This window comes from Acinonyx jubatus, chromosome B4 (genome assembly GCF_027475565.1).
Source record: "Acinonyx jubatus isolate Ajub_Pintada_27869175 chromosome B4, VMU_Ajub_asm_v1.0, whole genome shotgun sequence".
Lineage (NCBI taxonomy): Eukaryota > Metazoa > Chordata > Mammalia > Carnivora > Felidae > Acinonyx > Acinonyx jubatus.
Window position 1 is genome coordinate 42,317,521 of NC_069387.1, and position 15,202 is coordinate 42,332,722.

At 38.3% G+C, this 15,202-nt stretch overlaps 1 protein-coding gene across 1 annotated transcript in view; it reads left to right on the forward strand.

The window, feature by feature from the left end:
* The first annotated feature begins 842 nt into the window (after positions 1–842).
* A2ML1 (alpha-2-macroglobulin like 1) overlaps positions 843–15,202 on the forward strand; it is a 67,822-nt gene continuing 53,462 nt past the window's right edge. The window contains exon 1 of the mRNA XM_053225794.1: positions 843–872. The gene's annotated coding sequence lies outside the window, so the exon portion shown is untranslated. The remainder of the gene's footprint in view (positions 873–15,202) is intronic.

Here is a 15,202-nt window from a genome sequence, read left to right on the forward strand (position 1 = left end):
CAGCCACTAACTGCGTAAGTCACATAAATCACTTAATTTGGAGGAGCTTCAGTTCCCTCATCTGGAACAGGAAGGAATTCGACTGAGTTAATTCTGATTCCCTTCTAGCTCTAACCTTCTACATTAAATGTGTCAGTCATACCTAGGGTATATACATATATTTCGTATATATAGGTATATATGAAAGGGAGGATAAGTTTTTCAAAGTGGTGACATATGAATATTCAGGAACCAGGGGTGCCTGGGTGGCTCAGTTGGTTAAGTGTCAGACTCTTGATTTTGGTTTGGGTCATGATCTCATGGGACGCTTGATTTCCGTTCAGGTCACAATCTCATGGTTCGTGAGTTCTATCCCTGCATCGGGCTCACACTGGCAGTTCGGAACCTGCTTGGGATTCTCTCTTCTCCCTCTCTCTCTCTGCCCCTCCCCCACGTGTGCATGCACTCTTTCTCAAAATAAACTTAAATATATCTATATGAGAAAGAAGCTATAGGAGTAGAGTCTGAAAGTCCAGAAGAAGAGGGTTTGTAAATGCACCTGGGATGTGAATTGTGAGAAATTGAACTTGCCAATTCATGGCCACTCAGAGGATCACAGGCAAGAAATATCCTGTATCTTTATAATTTTGTGGCCTAAATGAGAACATCAGGGTAACTACTAATGAAGCACATGGTAAGTAAGAATATGTTTTAGAGCCTCTATGGGTGCTGTATATGCTGCTCTGTCTTGTGCAGATGGAGACCTCAGTCCACAAACCGCTGCCAGGTTCAAAATGAGATGGCTGGATGCATAGAATTCCACCCTTCAATGCCAGGAGACTCGGTATTGGCACACCTATCACAGAATAAAAGAATGGAGGAAGAACGGCCAGGTAGTCTTTCCAGCAAGATGTATATTTGAAAGAGGAGATCAAACATCAAAGAGGGTTGAGTCAAAGACATAATGTTTTTCTTAAAGACAGCTGTAAGTCTCTTCAATTCGAGGGAACAGCACAATATGTAGTCAAATGTACACACGAGGAATTAAAAGGGCCTCCGGAATTCATCTGTGCTTTCTCCTACTTTTTCCTACGCTGCGTAACTAATCTCTCCCGGATATCAAAGGAAAAAATTCTTTTTACTTCCCCAACTATATTAGTTAGGTAGACACAAATAGTTTTAGAAAAAATGATGGCTTCACTTTTTAACTTAAGAATGATGGTATTGGGAGGCACCTGGGTGGCTCGATCGGTTAGTGTGTCTGACTTTGTGTCTGACTTTGGCTCAGGTTATGATCTCTTATTTCATGGGTTCAAGCCCCGTGTCGGGCTCTGTGCTGATGGCTCAGAGCCTGGAGCCTGCTTCAGATTCTGTGTCTCCCTCTCTCTTTCCCCCTCCCCTGCTCGTGCTCTGTCTCTCTCTGTCTCAAAAATAAATAAAAACATTAAAAAGAATTTTTTTAATGTACCTTTTAGGGTAAATTTTATGTTATCTATATTTTTGCCACAATTTTTAAAAATTAAACAAATGTTTGCAACACAATTCTGCCATTAGTTTGTAAGGTGTTCATTTTACCACATGTGTATCAGTATTAAAAATCATGGCAAATTGTGTTATTATTATTTTTTTTAACGTTTATTTTTGAGACAGAGAGAGACAGAGCATGAACGGGGGAGGGGCAGAGAGAGAGGGAGACACAGAATTGGAAGCAGGCTCCAGGCTCTGAGCCATCAGCCCAGAGCCCGACGCGGGGCTCGAACTCACGGACTGCGAAATCGTGACCCGGGCTGAAGTCGGACGCTTAACCAACTGAGCCACCCAGGCGCCCCGGCAAATTGTGTTTTAAAAAGAATGAGGATATTATATAGCAAGTCTTCAATGAATTCTAGTGGGAATATTAGACATTTTTGCCCTTTTTAGTTATGTTGTTGGGGCCTTTCAAGCTGAGCTTAATATCAGATCCTTCCCCACAGCTTGAGTCGCTTTATTCTCATCTCAGCCAAATCTCTAGGTTAAATTCTGGTGATCGGTAAAACACATTAAATATCTTTTGTTCAACAATAACACTTGGCATCAGATAACCTTTGTTACAGGCAAGACTCACTCTGATATTATGTGACATTTTTGGTAATTGGATTTCTGTCTTGTCTCCTATGGCTGAATGCCTATTTTTATAAACTTCCTAATATCCTAAATGCTCTATGATTGGGCTCAGACTTTCATTTAGCAAATATTTAAAGGGTCTACTGTGTGCGGTGCACTACTTTAGCTGCTTAGGTTAAAATCGGGAAAAACAAAAAAAGTCTTTCTGGTACAGTACGGGAAACAGTAAATCATAAATGTAATTAAGCTAGCTGGAAATGTTCCTGGAATGCTTGAAGGACTGCAATGAGTATGGATGGACAGAGAGGGCAGTAGTGGGTCAGAGAGGTAATGAAGGGCCAGGTTAAACAGGGCCTTAGAACTGTAGAGGCATGGTTTTAATTTGAGAGAAATTAAAAGGCATTGCACACTTTTTTTAGAAAAGTAATACGATCTTCCCTCTCTCTCTGCCCCTCCCCTGCTCACGCTCTGTCTCTCTCTCTCTCTTTCAAAAGTAAATAAACATTAAAAAAATTAAAGAAAAGAAAAAAGGGGCACTTGGATGACTCCGTTGGTTAAGCATCTGACTTCAGCTCAGGTCATGATCTCAACGGTTAGTGAGTTCCAGCCTGGCGTCGGGCTCTGTGCTGACAGCTCGAAGCCTGGAGCCTGCTTCCGATTCTGTGTCTCCCTCTCTCTCTCTCTCTCTGCCCCTCCCCTGCTCGTGCTCTGTCTCTCTCTCTCAAAAATAAATAAACATTAAAAAAATAAAAAAAAAAAAAGAAAAGTAATATGATCTCACTTATATTTTAGAAGACTCAAAAAAAAAAAAGACTTATTTTAGCTACACTGTTGATAATAGATTCAGGAGAGTCACGAGTAGAAACAGGGAAGCTACAGCGATAATACAGGCAAGAGGACTTCTGTTTTTGGTCAAGATGGAGTAAGAGTGACTAAATCTACCTAGCTATCTGAAATAACTAAAAAACCAGGAAATAATATATAAAACAAGTAGTGGACATCAGGGAGAAGAGAATGATTCCTTAGAGAGGGAAGACACCTAAGGTGAGCCCTGTGATTGCCCCCAGCATACTACCCGGGAGGGGGGGGCGGTTTCTATGTCACAGTGCAGGGGAAGGCAATCTAACAGTGGCCGAGCCTTCCTACCGAGTTTAAGAAATGGAGCTGGGAATTAGAGAACCAACGCAGCTAGAATTCTCAGGGCAGAGTGCCAGAGAGGAAAGAGCTGCACACAGAGAGAGTACACAGGCTGCAGAGGGTCACCCTGAGGGTCTGGATGAGTTCTGAGCAGCACGTGCATATGAAGAAACTCCCCAAGGATGCGAAAAGAACCACCTGAAATCATGAGTGGGAACCGTCCCTGGGGCTCCCAAGAGGTTTGGAATCGTTTGTATTCCCCCCAGCCAGAGTGGAAAAACTAAGTAGATCATGGGACAAAAAGTAGAGAACTCAGAAGGGTGTTGCTTCAGGACTTGGGGGGGGGGGGAATTGCCCTAGACTGAAGCTGCTCCATCACACCTAACAAGCCTCGATCGCCGCTGGGGCAAACAATAGATTAGCCAAGGTCTTAAAAGGGAAAAAGGTGAGGAATGTGAGGACCAGATGGGTTTTGAAAACTCCAACCTATTCCTGGGATCTAGGAGGCCACATGCAGGACTAGGGCTGTGCACATGCTCAGAAGAGACCTGAGAAGGTCCTAGGCGGTGACTTCTGACTGGCGTTGAGACTATACACAAGCAGGAAATGAAGGCTGAGATACAGTTGTAAACTGCCTGGGGAAATAGAGAAGATGTGCTCCATCCAATATGCACAAAGAATCCCTCAGCAAAGACTGAGGGATTTCCCAGTTTTAGGCCTTAAAGGAAATTTCTCTCCAATTATTAGCTGACCCCTGCTAATGGAGGGGCTTCAGTGTCTCTACCCAAAAAACAATACAGAATTTGCAGAATCGGTCTGGAAGCGTCACTGAACAAACAACAACTACAACAAATAGCAACAACAAACCCTGGGAAGGGGAGAGACTCTGATTTCCAGAGTTGCTTAATTATATTATTTGAAATGCCCCATTCCCAACAAAAAATTAGGATGTATGCAAAGAAATAAGAAAGTGTGGTCCATACATAGGGGGGAAAGAAAGCATTCAATAGAAAGTGTACCTGAGAAAGAGCAAATGATTTACTAGAAAAAGACTTTAAAATCAGTTATTTAAAATATGTTCAAAGAGGGGCACCTGGGTGGCTCAGTCAGTTGGGCGTCCAACTTTGGCTCAGGTCATGATCTCCCAGTCTGTGGGTTCGAGCCCCGCATCTGGCTCCATGCTGACAGCTCAGAGCCTGAAGGTGCTTTGAATTCTGTGTCTCCCTTTCTCTCTGCCCCTCCCCTGCTCGCGCTCTGTCTCTCTCTCTCTCTCTCAAAAATAAACATTAAAAAATTAAAAAAATAAAATAAAATAACTAAGAGAACACTCTATCTAAGGAAGTAAAATAATGTTTGAGAAAAATGTCTCATCAACTAGAGAATATCAATAAAGATAAAAAATATTAACAAGATCCAGATAAAATTTCTGAAGTTGAAATGTACAATATCCGAAATGAAATAAGCACTAAAGGAATTTTGAGCAGGAATAATAAAGAAGCAGCAAACTTGAAGATAGTTCAATTGAAATTATACAACATAAAATGGGGGGAGGTGTGGAGCCATATATATAGAGAGAGACAGAGAGAGAGAGAGAGAGAGAGTACAGTTTTTGTAAACAATTAAAATTAAATTTCTATTAATCCAAGTTAGATTGCTATCAATTAAGATGTTACCAATTAAAAAAAGATGTTAATAATAAACCACAGAGCAACCACTAAAAAAATAATTAAAATATATAAATAGAAGGAAATTAAAATGATACCCTTGGAAAATCTATTTAACAGAAGAGAATGCAATAATGGAAGAATTGAAGAATGAAGAGACATAGTAAGTGGCAAAATGGCAGATATAAATCCTCCTTTACCCTTATTACATTAAATGTAAGTAGATTAAATTCTCAAATGGCAGAAATTGGCATATGGCTATGTAAAAGGGGGAAAAATATGATCTAATTATATGTTGTCATTTTAGATTCAAAGGAAAAATAGGTTCACCGTAAAAGGATGGTAAAAGATATGGCATGGAATACTAACCAAACGAAAACTAGAGTACTATGCTAATATCAGACAATATGGTTTTAAGACAAAAATTGTTATGGCAGACAAAAAAGGACATAATGACAAAGGTTAGTCTATCAAGAAGAAATAACAATTAAACATGTACCTAATAACAAAAGCCCAAAAGTCATGAAGAAAAAAAAAAAAAAAAGAACAAAACTAAAGGGAGAAAAAATACACCATTTTCATAATGGATAGAACCAAGCAGAAGACCAGCGAGTAAATAGGAGACTTGAAGAACAGTGTAAACCAATTACACCTAATAGACATCTATGGAATACTTCAATACCCAACAACAGCAAAAGACATATTTTTGTCCAGCATGTACAAAACATTTTCCAGAATAGAACATATGCTATGCCATAAAACAAGCCTCAATAAGTTTAAAAAGAATTGAAATTATACAACTTATGTTCTTTAACCACAATGGAAGAACTTAGAAACCAGTAACAGAAAGACATTAGGGAAATTCACAGGTATTTGGAAATAAAACAATATCTAAGTAATCAATGGGCCAAAGAAGAAATCACAAGGAAATAAGAAAATAATTTGGGACGGATGAAAATAAAGACACAATATACAGAAACTTATGGGATACAATTAAAGCAAGGGTTATACTGTAAACCACCTACATTAAAAAAGAAGAAAGAACTCAAATCATTTACCTGAACTTCTACCTTAGGAAGGAAGAAAAGAAGAACCAAGTAAATCCAAAGCAAGCAGAAGGAAGGAAAGAATAAATATTAAGAGTAGAAATGAATGAAATTGGGAATACAAAAACAATCCAGAAAATTCAAAACAAAACGAAACAATGTTGGTACTTTGAAATGATCAACAGAATGGAGAGACCATTAGCTAAACTGACCAAAGCTGGTTGGGGGGGTGGTGGTGGTGGGAAGACTCAAATTACTGAAACTATGAATGAAATAAGGGACCTTACTGTGGACTCTACTGAGCTAAAAAAAAGATTATAAGAGAATACCATGAACAATTGTATGTCAACAAACTAGATAATCTGCAAGAAACAAATTTCTGAAAAACCATAAGCTACAAAAACTGACTCAAGATAATATACTGAAATAGATACATGAAAAATAAAGACATCAAGTTATTAATAAAAATTTCTGACAAAGAAAATCCCTGTCGAGGTGGCTTTGCCGATAAACCCTACCAAATGTTTAAAGAATGAATACCAATTCTTCATGAACTCTTCCCCCCCCGCCCAAAAAAAAAGAACAGTAGGGAACACTACTCCACTCAGTCTGTGAAGCCCATATTACGATGATACCAAAACTTGACAGAAACATCACAAGGAAAAATACAGATCAATATCTCTTCTGAATATAGAGGAAAAAGTCCTCAAAAAATACTAGCAAACCGAACAGTTGTATATAAAAAGGATCATATGCCACGGCCAAGTGAGATTTATCTGAGGAATGCAAAGTTAGTTTAACATCCAGAAACCAACGCAGTCATGTAATGCACCACATCAGTAGAATAAAGGGCAAAACCACACGAGTATCTCATTGGTTGCAGAAAAAGTATTTGACAAAATTCTATACCCTTACGTGATAAATAAATTAGGAATAGAAGGAAACGCCTTTGATTGGATAAAGGACATCTCTAAAGGCTGACTCAACATTGAGAAATCAATTAGTAGGGGCACCTGGGTGACTCAGTTAAGTGCAGACTCTTGATTTCTGCTCAGGTCATAATCTCACAGTCGTGAGATCGAGTCCTGTGTGGGAGGAGGCTGTTCAGGATTCTCTCCCCCTCTCTCTGCCCCTCCCATGCTCCCATTTGTGTGTTCTTTCTCTCTCTCCTCTCTCTCTCTCTCAAAATAAATAAGTAAACATTTAAAAAAATCAATTAGTATAGTTATGCCTGGCTGGCTCAGTCAGTAGAGCATGTGACTCTTGTTCCCAGAGTTGTGAGTTCAAGCCCCACGTTGGGTATACAGCCTACTTAAAAAAAAAATCAATTGGGGCGCCTGGGTGGCTCAGTCCGTTAAGGGTCTGACTCTTGATTTTGACTCAGGTCACGATCTCACAGTTCATGGGTTCAGGTCCCATATTGAACTGTTATCACAGAGCCTGCTTGGGATTCTCTCTATCTGCCCATCCTCCTCTCATGCTCTCTCTCACTCTCTCACTTTCTCTCAAAATAAAGGAATAAACTTAAAAGAAAAACCAGTTAGCGTAATCCATCATATCAAAATATGATATCAACAGAAGCAGAAACGGCATTTGACAAAATCCAACCCCCATTCTTTTTATTTATTTTTATTTTTTGTAATGTTTATTTATTTTTGAGAGAGACAGAGCACAAGCAGAGGAGGGGCAGAGAGAGAGGGAGACACGGAATCTGAAACAGACTCCAGGCTCCGAGCTGTCAGCACGGGGCTGGAACTTGGGAACGGCAAAATCATGACCTAGGCTGAAGTCTGACGCTTTACCGACTGAGCCACCCAGGCACCCCTGTGGGAGGATTTTTAAATGTAAATGTGATTTCTTTAATGGATATAGGACTAGTGAAATGATTTTTTTCTTGAGAGAGCTTTGTAGTTTTTTGTAGTCAAAACATTTCTCCATTTAGCTGAGTTGTCAAATGTGTTGTCATAAAGTTGTTTATAATATCTCCTCAGTATCTTTTTGATGTCACTAGGATGTTCTTAGTGTTTTGTACTTGCCTTATTTGTTAACTTGGCCCAATCTTAAGTCTCCCCAGCTGCCAGGGAAGCTAGCATACTTAACCAAAGTCTCTACCTAGAAAGTTTTCTCTAAAGACATTTAAAAATTCTTAAGTTTCCTTCAATTACTCCTTAGGAGACTCCATGCATTTGAAAGACTGGCCCATCATTGAGGATATGAGAGAGGCAGGAGATATATGAAAAGACTGAATAAAATCAGTGCAGTGAGGGGTGCCTGGCTGGTTCAGTCAAGGGAGCCACTCTTCATCATGACTTCAGCTCAGATCATGATCTCGTGGTTTGTGAGTTCGAGGCCCGCGTTGGGCTCTGTGCTGACACTCAGAGCCTGGAGCCTGCTTCAGATTCTGTCTCCCTCTCCCTGCCCCTCCCCTGCTTGCACCTCTTTCTCTCTTTCTCTCAAAAATAAACGTTAAAAAAAGTAAAAAATAAAATAAAAATTTTAAAAAGTCAGTGAAATGAAAAGAATCTGAATAAGTCACTCAAGGGTCATTCTTCTTCTATTAGTTAAGTTCATGTTTGAACAACCTGGGCAAATGACATTTTAGCTTAGTTTCTTAAAACTTGTTTCACAAAGATTCTGTTACCTCCCGTTAGCCTTCTAGCCCGAAGATAACAATCTATCTGAAAGGATGCTTCCTAATGTCTTTGCTCATGTGACTGTCCATTTCTGCTCATGCCTTTTTAAAATAATTGCTTTGATCTAGTCTAACGCCCTTCGTCCCTTGGATGGGACCCTTGTACTCTGATTCCACCTACTGGTTGGTGCCTAGAATAACAATGGATTTTTCCATCAGTCCTCTTTTACGGCTGTGAATATGGAATTTGTTATTGATGGAAATCAGCATCTCCTTTAGGAACTTGGTGACACTGTTTGGATTTCAAGCATCTTAATCTTAATCTTTAATCTTACTCCTTCAAATTCCCACACAATATGTCCAAAGACTTTAATAAAGCCAGACAGGATAGCAAGGCACTTTTAGAAGGATGCTCTTGGAATTTTTATAGAATCCTGTGATGGCTAGTTGTTAGACAAATTTCTGAAGATCAGTCTCTACTGTTAACTTTTCAGTTATTGGAGAAATAGAATAAATTCCAGATAAGTTCCATGCAAATGTCTAATTGATATGTGACAATAGCTTAATGGTAAATTTATAATTAGATCTTTTTTTCCTTAGCGATTGCCCTAGGGATTACCATTAATAACTTAATTTATAATAATCTAGCTTACATTAATGCCACCTTAATTTCAAGAGTATATAAAACTTTTGTTCTTATGGAGCTTTGTCCCTTACCATGCTGCTGTTGTCAGAAATTGCAGCTTTATACATATATGCGCAACAACTTGCATTTGTAATTATTGCATCATGCAGTTGTCTTTTATTTTTTTTAATTAAAAAAAAATTTTAACGTTTATTTATTTTGGGAGCGAGCTGGGGAGGAGCAGAAAGAGGGAGACAGAGGATCTGAAGCAGACTCCGAAAAGTGAGCGCAGAGCCGGACGTGGGGCTTGAACTTACAAGCCGTGAAGTCATGACCGAGCTGAAACCAAGAGGCGACCATTCAATCGGCTGAGCCACCCAGGTGCCCAAATTAAAAAAAAAAAAAAAAATTTGTTTAAGTTTATTTATTTATTTTGAGAGAGACAGTGTACAAGCAGTGAAGAGGCAGAGATAAAGGGACAGTCCCAAGCAGGCTCCTCGAGATCAGAGCAGTTCCCAACACAAGGCTTGAATTTAAAAAACTGTGAGATCATGTCCTGAGCTGAAATTAAGAGCCAGAAGTTTAACAGACTGGGCCACCCAGGTGCCCCCTGCAGTTGTCTTTTAAATCAGATAGGAAAAAAAAAAAAGCATGAGAAACAAGTAGTACATTTATACTCTATTTTTATTTTATCTATGTAGTTACCTTTATTGGTGCTCTTTATTTTATTTATGAGGATTCAACGGTGCCTGACAGGCTCAGTAGATAGAGCATGAGGCTCTTGATCTTCGGGTTGAGTGTTCAAGCCTCTTGTTGGGTATACAACTCACTTAAAAAAAATACATGAGGATTCAGGTTGTTGTTGAAAGTCCTTTTATTTCAGCCTGAAGGATTCCCTATAGTATTTCTTGTAAGGCAGGTTTGTTACTAAGGAAACCTCGAAGTTTTTGTTTATCTGGGAGTGTCTTAATTTCTCTATTTGGAAGATATTTTTGCTGGGTATAGAAGTCTTGGGTTACAGTTTTTTTTTTCTTTCAGTACTTTAAATATATTATCCCTTTCGATCTCCATTTTTCTTTCTTTCTTTCTTTCTTTCTTTCTTTCTTTCTTTCTTTCTTTCTTTCTTCTTTCTTTCTTTCTTTCTTTCTTTCTTTCTTTCTTTCTTTCTTTCTTCTTTCTTTCTCTTTCTTTCTTTTTAAGATTTTATTTTCTTAAGTAATTTCTATACCTAATGTGGAGCTTGAATCAACAACCCAGAGATCAAAGTAACTCTAAGGACTGACCAGCCAGGTGCCTCTGATCTCCATGGTTTCTGAGAAATCAGCTGTTAATCTTACTGAAGCTCTCTTGTTCATGAGGAATTGTTCTCTCTTGCTACTTTCAAGTTTCTCTCTTTGTCCTTTCATAGTTTGATTCTAATGCATCTGAGTGTTGGATCTCTTTGAATATATATATATATATATATATATATATATATATATATATAATTTTTGACAGCAAGAGAGACAGAGCACAAGTGGGGGAGGGGCAGAGAGAGAGGGAGACACGGAATCCAAAACAGGCGGATCTCTTTGAATTTGTTACGTTGGAATCATTGAGCTTGGGAGTGTAGATTAATGATTTTTATCAGATTGGGGGAATTTTTGGCAAATGTTTCTTCAAATATTGTTTTCTGTTCCTTTTCCTCTCACCACCAGTTTTGCAACTTCCATTTTGAGTAGGTAGGCATGCTTGATGGTCTCACAGGTCTCTGAGCCTCTGTTTATTTTCATTCATTCTCTATTTTTTCTGTTCCTCAGACTGGATAATCTCAATTGACCTAGCTTTAAATTCACTGATTTCTTTGTACTGCCTACTCAAATTTGGTGTTGAGTCCCTCTAGTGAATTTTTCACTTCAGTTGTTTTATTTTTCAACCCCAGATTCATTTGAAAACTGCTATCTCTTTATTGATAGTCTCTATTTAGTGAAATATTGTTCTCATACTTTCTTACTTCTTTAGACATTTTTTTCTTCTAGTTACTTGAACCTAATTAAAATAATTGGTTTGAAGTCTTTGTCTAGTAAATCCAGGAACTTTGGGGGGCTATCTCTATTGATTTCCACCCCCTGTGTATAGGTCAGACTTTCTTGCCTGATAATTTTCTGTTGAAAACTGAACATTTCAAATAATATCATGTGACATCTCTAGAAATCAGATTCTTCTGCCTCCTCAGGATTTATTATTGTTGCTGTTTTTATAGTTGTTTTTGTTTGTCCAGTAACTTCTGAACTAATTCCATACAAGTTTTCAACAGTGGAGTTTTTCAAAGTCCCTGTGGATATCTCATTCCTCACCTTTTCTTTTTAAGCATTTTGGTTAGTCTATTATTTATGGCATCACCTTAGGCAGCTATAAAACATTCAACGAAAGCGCTTCCTCCATATCCCTGAGGTATGTAGCAGTGGGCAAGTTTGTATGTGGTTGCATAAAGAAAAGACTTTCCGGTAGTCTTCAAGGGAACCATTAGCAGACAGGTCAAATAATAACATTTCTTTGGGAATGAGATTCTTTCCACCCTTCCCTCTTCCATGATTAGAAATGCAGGCTATTATTTTTTAGGGTTACTACAGAACTGGGGCGTGGGAGACGGGACTAAGGTAAGGAAAAGCCACAAAGCTTGCTGCTTTTACCGGGATTCAGCTGTTTTTCTTAAAGAAGTGTTCTCTGGATGGCTGCAAACCTTTGGTTGATTTCCAGGGTTTAACGCCGGTTCTATTTTGCCAGGATTTTGTTGTTGTTGTTGCTTTTAAGGAGGGACAAAGTTTTAGAGATACTTACTACAGGATTTTTGCTGAAATCACCCCAATTAGACCTTTTTTGCTCTCATTTTAAAAATTCATTCATATTTATTAAATGCCTACCACAGACAGACACTGTTCCAAGTGGGCTAGGGATCCAACATGATGGTTCAGTTGCTGTCTGAGTTTCGGTCTGGTTGAGTGGCAACCTTTTGCTCTGATGCATTCATATTTGACCTTTGACACATTGTATGGTTTACTCAAATGGATTTGAGGAAGAAATAGTGAAGCCTATAATTTAGTAGAGAAGAGTGGAGGAGACACGGAGGCAAGCAAGGAGTGGCCCTAACTTCAGCCGATCTAATCCCTTCCATCCCCAAACTATAGCTTGATTTGTTTGACTTTTGCTCTCTAGTAGTAGAGTCTCAAGTCAGCAGTCCTTGAGTGGGTGGGAAACAGGCCCCTCTCCTCTGGTATGAAGAGAACAGAAAGCTGGCCTGCTGAGAATACCAAGGATAGTATTAAGGTATTTTATTTTATTTTTTTTTAGAGATAACCAAATATGGTGAGCTAGTAGCTTTTCGGAGAACAAAATATTCGAAGAAAATATTAGCAGGTGGAAGACCTAAGACTATTTGTGAAAAAGCAGACTGGACTTGAGAAAATAACATCACTGAGTTATATAAAATATAAATATAAGAAGTATTTTTAAGGGGCGCCTGGGTGGCTCAGCCAGTTAAGCGTCCAACTCTTGGCTGGGGCTCAGGTCATGATCTCACGGTTTTGTGAATTTGAGACCCACATCAGGCTCCATGCTGACAGATTGGGATTCTCTTTTTCTCCCTCTCTCTCTGCCTCTCCCCTGCTTGTGCTGTCTCTGTCTCTCAAAATAAATGAATAGGCTTTAAAAAAATTTTTTTTTTAAAAATGAAAGGATCAAGAAAGTTGGAATAATATAAATAATGAAGAATTCCAAGCACACCAGAGCAATTTTTTTTTTCTTAGACGTACTGATGAGTGCTTATCACCACTAATTTTTTGGTGTGGATGAATTGGAAATTTATGAGTACCCCTGAATAACTATTACATATATTATATAACTATAAATATAGTTAACTTAGTTATGCCTAAGATAATAAATAGTATAAGATAATAACCTATTAGGATAAAATAATAACAATAATATAATATTATATATTATTTATATAGTTTATAATTTATATATAATTTATATAATTCTTATTCCAGAAATACTTTTATTATTTACAGTAAAGGGCCATATGCAAGAACCCTTTCAGGTAATATATTATGATATCTATTTAGGCTCAAACCCTCATGTCAGGATTCTGATACCTGGAACAAAACTAAGTAGGGTAACTCTTGACAGAATAACTATGAACGTGGCTGTTCCCTCCGTATAGGCTATGTGATGTGCCAGCAATAGGATTTTATGCAGTCTAAATTTTGGAAATTATTACACCCAGGATATTTTCCCCTAAGAAATTCTAGGCAGATTATCAGGCTGACAACTGCATTCAATAGATTTTGAAATGGATTAGAAGAGATAAAAATATTTGACTGAAAGCATAGTAAAGAGCAGTAAACAACTCCCACCCGAAGGTCAGCTAGCCTCCCGTAGAGGGGTGTGTATTATGGCAATTGGGTGATTCTTCTAATATAGGAAGCAGAAACAGATAATGGAACAAAAGGAGAGACAAGACTGACCCAAACCATGCTTATATCATGTTCTGATCACATGCCAGTGTGATGGGCAAACCACATCCTGGGGACCTCAGGATGTTCATGCTCTAGAATTTATTTCAAAAGCAGTCTGATTCACATTGAGAGCAGACATGGAGAGGTTTCCTGATTCTAACTCATATAGCTATTAGTTAGATCAGTAAATATAATTGATAGGAAAGTATTTGGACTAAATTAGCATAAATGTAATATTTAACCAGGGAAACATTTTCTACCTCCAGCTTTATTGAGATATAATCCACAAATAACATTGCATTATATTAAGGCATACAACATGATGATTTGATATATGTATATGTTTGGAAATCATTCCCACATTAAGGTTAGTGACCACATCCACAGAGTTATAATTTGTGTGTGTGTGGTGAGAACATTTAAGCTCTACTGTCTTTGCAAGTTTCAAGTATACAATACAATATTGTGAACTATAGTCCCCATGCTATACATTTGAATCCTTGAACTTATTATGACAAAGTTTGTACGCTTTGACCAACATCTCCCCATTTCTCCCTCCCTCAGCCCCTGGCAACCGTCATTCAACGCTGTTTCTATGAACTCAAGTTGTTTAAATTCTGCATATAAGTGAGATCATACAGTATTTGTCTCTCTCTGTCTGTCTGATTTCACTTAGCATAATGCCCTCAAGTTTTCATCCATAATGTGGCAAATGGCAGGATTTTCTTCTTTTTTACGGATGAATAGTATTCCGGTGTGCGTGTGTGTGTGTGTGTGTGTGTACATATCACATTTTCTTTCTTTATTCATTGACAAACACTTAGATTGCTTCCATGTCTTGGCAGTTATATCTTCAATTATATATCCTCGGTATATCTTCAATTCATTTCCTTTGATATATACAGAAGTGGAATTGCTGGATCATATATGATAGTTCTATTTTTAATTTTTGAGGAACTCTATACTGTTTTTTATGACAGCTGTGCCAATTGACCTCCCACCAGTAGTGCACGAGAGCTCATTTTTCTCCACATCCACCTCAAAATATATAATTGGTTTATTTTTGTTATCTTTTTTGTGTTTAATCTTTGTCATCTTTTTTCTTTTTAATAATAGCCGTTCTAACATGGGGGGGGGGCAAAGGAAAAAACACTAGCCATTCCAACAGATGTGAGGTGATATCTCATTGTGGTTCGTTTTTTGTTTTTTAGTACAGTTGACATACAGAGTCATGTTAGTTTCAGGTGCTGTTACAGTATCATTGAATATATTCCCGATGGTGTGTCTTTTATTTATTTATTTATTTATTTATTTATTTATTTATTTATTTAAACGTTTATTCTTTTTTCAGAGATAGAGACAGAGCGTGAGCAGGGGAGGGGCAGAGAGAGGGAGACACGGAACCTGAAGCAGGCTCCAGGCTCTGAGCTGTCAGCACAGAACGCGACTCGGGGTTCGAACTCACGAGCCGCGAGATCATGACCTGAGCCGAAGTCGAATGCTTAACCCACTGAGCCACT